Below are 5,505 nucleotides of genomic sequence, written 5' to 3' on the forward strand. Positions count from 1 at the left end.
TAGTTCCAAAGATCGGACATCCTTGGGCTTCAGTACGTGCTTGAGGAAGTCGGCACCGCTCAGAGCGAAATCGAGACTCAAGTGCTTCAAACTTGAGAAGGGTCCGAGATCTACCCGGGGTCCCCTGCTGATCAACTCGCAGTCCGAGATAGTCAGCCAATCAAGCTCCCTGAATTCGTGGACCCTCGCCAAGCTCTTGCCGGTCACACGGTCACATCCCTCCATGAAGAGACGTCTGAGACCAGGAGAATGGGCTCGCAGGTCATCCAGGTGGCTGTCCTCCAAAGCGACAGCCTCAACAAGCGACAGGTTCCGCAGCGCTGTGCACTTGCTTATCGCAGCGAAAACTCTGGCCGTGAGTTTTACGCAAGACTCTAAATGCAGATCCTCCAGATGATCTGCATTTGCTTCCAGGAAGCCGACTAAACCCTCGTCGACTAGCAAAGTCGTTTCGATGCGGAAGAGCTTCAGTCGGCGCCCCGATTCCACCAAGTTGGAGAGAACTGACTTCACGAAAGGCGTCGTGCACCGCTCGAGTTGCAGGGAATTTAGGGCCGGCATCGTACTCAGCAGCTGGCCGAAAATCGTGGGGGTCAAGGGAGCCGTAGCTTGCTTGCTCGCCCCCAAGGTGAGATGTTTCACGCTGGAGCGCATGCTGGAGAATTTTTCGACCTGCTCAGGCGACATTTCGAGGAGCGAGCGCTCGCCAACTGAAAAGAAGCACGTAAATTAGTGCTATATTCAGACGGATCTATGGACGGTCAGAAATTCCGAATCATAGGATATTCTCAAGTTTCTAGTTTTAGATTTCCTTCCGGGAATAGAAAGAATCGGAAAGGCGGGGAATTAAGACTCACGGTACATGTGGAGACCCTCCAGCTGAGAGCATTGCCCGAGGATCGAGTAGAAGACTCGACTCCGCCAATTGCACTCGTCGAGCATGAGTTCTCGAACTCTTCCACCGATGACGGACCAGAATCCTTCACTGTATTTCTTGATATCGACTGGAAGATAAGAACAATGTCAACAATAGGACCGCACGAAATTCTAGAAAAGGAAAATATGCAGAGGAAACTCTAGAATGTGCATGTGAGTTTAGGGAGGGGGAGGGGAGCCGAATAAGTGTGCGTAGGGGCTCTCTTAATCCAGAATCTGCACATTTCCCCAATTCTTTAATAGCCGCTTGCCTCCCGCATCCACCACTGCAGGGGGACTGATATCCATCTCGTCAGAGGATCGACAATGATAAGCACGTGGCTACTACTTGTGCATGGGACGCAGTGCTGCTCAGGTTCTCCAGCCATTCGGCGATCCCTGGCGCACATCGATGCATGTAGAGCGATACATGCATGTGCAAGCGACGGACCGAGACAACTCGATGCTGGAGTTGTCCTTTGAGATCATGCACCGGCAAGCGAGTTCACGCCACCTTCCCTTAGGATTCCCAGCCCCGCCCATGACCTCCAAAGACTTTTCGATTTTCTCGGCTCAAGCGTTCTTACCGTGGTGAATTTCCAAGGATCTGTATTGCCGTGCACTCTTCATCAAGACGGGGGTCGCTTCCGCCTTCGAAGATTCTCGTATAACGAGCCTAACGTCTTCAAGCATGGGGGGGGCGCTCACTGCCTCAGCCCACCGACGACAAGTAAGGGCAGCTCTCAAACGGTCTGCCGGCTGCAGTCTCAGCAGAATCTCTGCGAGCAGCTGGAACAAGGAATTTAAGCTTAGGAAAGTTCATATCTACAGATGCTGTCTTACGAGTCGAGCTGTACTCGCGAGAAACCAAACAAGTACCTCATTCGGTAATCCGTTCATCGTTGATGTTGGTTCGACTACTATGTCTTCTGACAGTAGAGATGTGCAAAGATGTGTGGCTTGTCCGAGTCGAACGGTTGCTCTTAGCTCCGGAGATTTGTTTGGTGAGCCATGTGCGCGCACTTCGCATATAAAGTAGAGTTGGGTGAGGGTCTTGTCTGGACCCCACTCCTCATCGGAGAGAGTGCCCGCAAACCCCGGGCCGAAGATTTCATTCGCTTCTAGGGATCCAAGGATTGCTCGAAAATCCGATGAAGAGGGGTGTTCGGAGCGGCTTCTTCGAATTGGCTGCGAGCCGTGGAATTCGCTCGGTGGTGAGAGATTAACGACTCGTGGCTGACACCGCAGAGAGGCTCGAGATCGGGACAGCAGCAATGAGGGTGATGTCGGTGACCAGGAATTTAGCGGTCCGGGAGGAGGGCTCACTGTACAGCCTCCTTGGTATTTCTCGCGGGGTTGTGCCACGGGTCGGCCGGCAAGCGATCTCGGTCTCGTGTGAAGAAGCGATAGATTGCCCGGCAATCAGCCAGCTCTGGAAATGGGGTGGGAACTCGAGCTAAAGGGCGGACTCACATCGCTGGAGCCTCGCGAGCTTTGTATCGGGGCGGATGTACGACCCGAATGATCGGTCGCGAACCCCAGAAGTAATCGACCGATCATCAAGCTCGCCCGAGAGTACTGTAATGATCTAGCCGACTGACGTTGAATCGTTGCCGCAATCGAGAAGAATTCCGAACCAGATCCTGAGAACCCCTGAAACCTGGCATCCAATGTTGCTGAATATTTGTTCGGAAGTGTACTCCGCATGATCTTCCCACAACCAATGCCGATGTATATTCGCGATTCACAAATGGCGCGCTGCCTGAAGTCGCCCAGGTAGATTCAACTCGTCGAAGATCTCGCTGGAACGGGGATTCCTGGGACTTTTGACGTGAAAATGTCTTTAAGTTTATTGGGCATACAGAGCAGGGGTAACTTGACACATGCAACCCTCGGAAATCATTCGATCCTTGCATAAATAACTGCTTTATTCTGTACGCAGGCACTCGATTGACCACAAATTCTTGTCCGGAACAGGCGACGACAAGTGACGTCCTCGGCGCTACTCATTTCACATGTTTGCTCAACTCTCCCCCGCGATCGGCGACACCGGCATCCCCTAGTCAATCTTATCCTCAGTATCCGAAGGAGGGTTCTGGGACGCGATGGGACCTGGGAAGCTCCGGGAACACCGCTCCAGCCTCCCTCACGATGCGCATGAGGTGCCTTGCAAATGGTCAAATGCGTAATCGCCTCCGGATTCCCTGCTCGTAAGAACAGTTCGGCTGTATACGTCCTTAGCATGGGGGCATCTAGGACCGGAGCCGAGAAATCAGTCAACCCTGCCCCGACTCTGCGGAGTGAGAACACCTGCGAAACATCGTGTATAGCGGTAGCGCCCTCCCATAACCTCATTCAATGATGGCCGAGCTGCCGCAAGCAATCGACGATTGTGTCGAGAAAGCGTCCCTATAGAACAAGTCTCTCCAATGGCGGATGGCAAGAGCGATTTCTCCAAGAATACACTATATTTGACAGAAGATCAATGAATAATCTTCGAAAATTGTAACAAATTATACAAAGGAAAAAATAGAGGAATTGAGAGTCGCTCCGTTGCCCGGATTGGATCGACTCCGGGCTTTCAGGCTCATCGGTCGCCTGCGTTTTCGCAAAACCTACGAAGGTGACCATGATTTGAAATACACGTTTATATTGTACAGTGAACATTGAAACAGGAAGTTGTCGCACCATTCATACGACTCATTTTAGAATGGAATGGATCGGCTTTTCCATGGTATAAAGTCGAGCACGTGGGCCTCAAAAAACAGCCAAGACTCCGTGATTCCTCCGGATCCAATGCCGAGTTCTGTAGTCTGTTGGTATGAGCGCCTAGACATGCGAGTCCCACATTAATAATTCGTGAATTGTGAAGCTTGATCTCATTCATTGTCCGTGATCCGAGATGACGCTCGAAAGCCAGGTTCATGATTCCAACAGCGCCTGAGACCATGATGCATCGGAGCGGACCTTGTCTAAGGAACTGAGCATTACTCGATATCCGTAATCATCGGGAAGATTGTCACAGCAGATGAAGGCCAATTCCGTCCAGAAATTTTCTGCGACGAAGGTGCAGATCTCGGGCCCCGAAGACAGCAGGCTTAGTTCTGGAAATCGGAGGACCCTAGGGGTTAGAATATTCCTGAGGAACTCGACCCTGCTCAGAGGGAAATCGCGACTCAAGTGCTTCAAGCTTGAGAAGCGTCCGAGATCTAACCGGGGTCCCCTGCTGATCATCTCGCAATCCGCGGCAGTCAGCCAGTCAAGATCCCTGGATTCGTGGGCCCTCGCTGAGCTCTTGCCGGTCACACGGTCACATTCCTCCATGAAGAGACGTCTGAGACCAGGAGAATTGGCTCGCAGGTCATCCAGATGGCTGACCTCCAAAGCGACAGCCTCCACAAGCGACATGTTTCGCAGCGCCGTGCACTTGCTTATCGCAGCGAAAACTCTGGCCGTGAGTTTTACGCAAGACTCCAAATGCAGATCCTCCAGATGATCTGCATTTGCTTCCACGAAGCCGACCAAACCCTCGTCGATCAGCATAGTCTTAATGATGCGTAAGACCTTCAGGACGCGACTTGATCCCACCAAGCTGGAGAGAACCAGTTTGACGAAGCGCGTCGTGCATCGCTCGAGGTGTGAGGAATTCAGGGCCGGCATCGTACTGAGCAGCTGGCCGGAGAGCGTGGGTGCCAAGGGGGCTCCGGCTAGCCCCCGGGTTGAGATGTTGCACACTAAAGCGCATGCTGGAGGATTCGAAGTTAAAATGAGCAGGCAGTCCTTGTGAATATCAGCCGTCAGGGCATTACGTACCTCGGAAGAATCCGTGGACGCTCTACGAATAGTTTCAGACCATAGGATATTCTCGAATTTTCGATAGAACATCGTCTCTCGGGTATAGAAACAATCGTTCCCCCGCAGGGACGGGGGAGAAGGACTCACGTTGGGTGGAAAGACCCTCCAGCTGGGAGCATTGCCGGAGGATCGAGTAGAAGACTCGACTCCTCCAATTGCACCCGTCGAGCATGAGTTCCCGAACTTTTCCACCGACGATGGACCAGGGCCCTTCACTGTATTTCTTTGTGTCGACTGGGAGGTAAGAACAATGTCACCCATGGGACATCCTGAAAATAAAAATATGTGGAGGAAATCCTAGAATGTGCATGTAACTAGAGAGGGAGCGGAGCCGAATATGCGAAGGGGCTACATGAATTCAGAATGCGGACATTCATTCAATTAACACGTAGCCTCCCGCATCCTCCCCCGCCGGGGGTCTGATATCTTCCACAGAGGACCGACTGTGACAAGCAGGAGGCTGCCTCTCCTACATGGGACACAATGCTGCGACGGTTCGTTGGAGAAACCCACCTTGTGGAGGAGCGTCCTGCATCGCTGGAGCTGCAAGAGATTAAGGGTCGGCATCGTGGTGAGCAGCTGGCGGAAAATCGTGGAGCGGATGCTGGAGAAATCATAGACCCACTCAGGCCATATTTCGAAGAGCGAGCGCTCCTTGAGGTAAAATGTGCGTACAATCGATGCAAATATCAGTCTACAGAGCAATACCCTCACGGGAGCCCATGGGCGGTCCAT

Source organism: Galendromus occidentalis, unplaced genomic scaffold (assembly GCF_000255335.2).
Source record: "Galendromus occidentalis unplaced genomic scaffold, Mocc_1.1 scf7180000077463, whole genome shotgun sequence".
Lineage (NCBI taxonomy): Eukaryota > Metazoa > Arthropoda > Arachnida > Mesostigmata > Phytoseiidae > Galendromus > Galendromus occidentalis.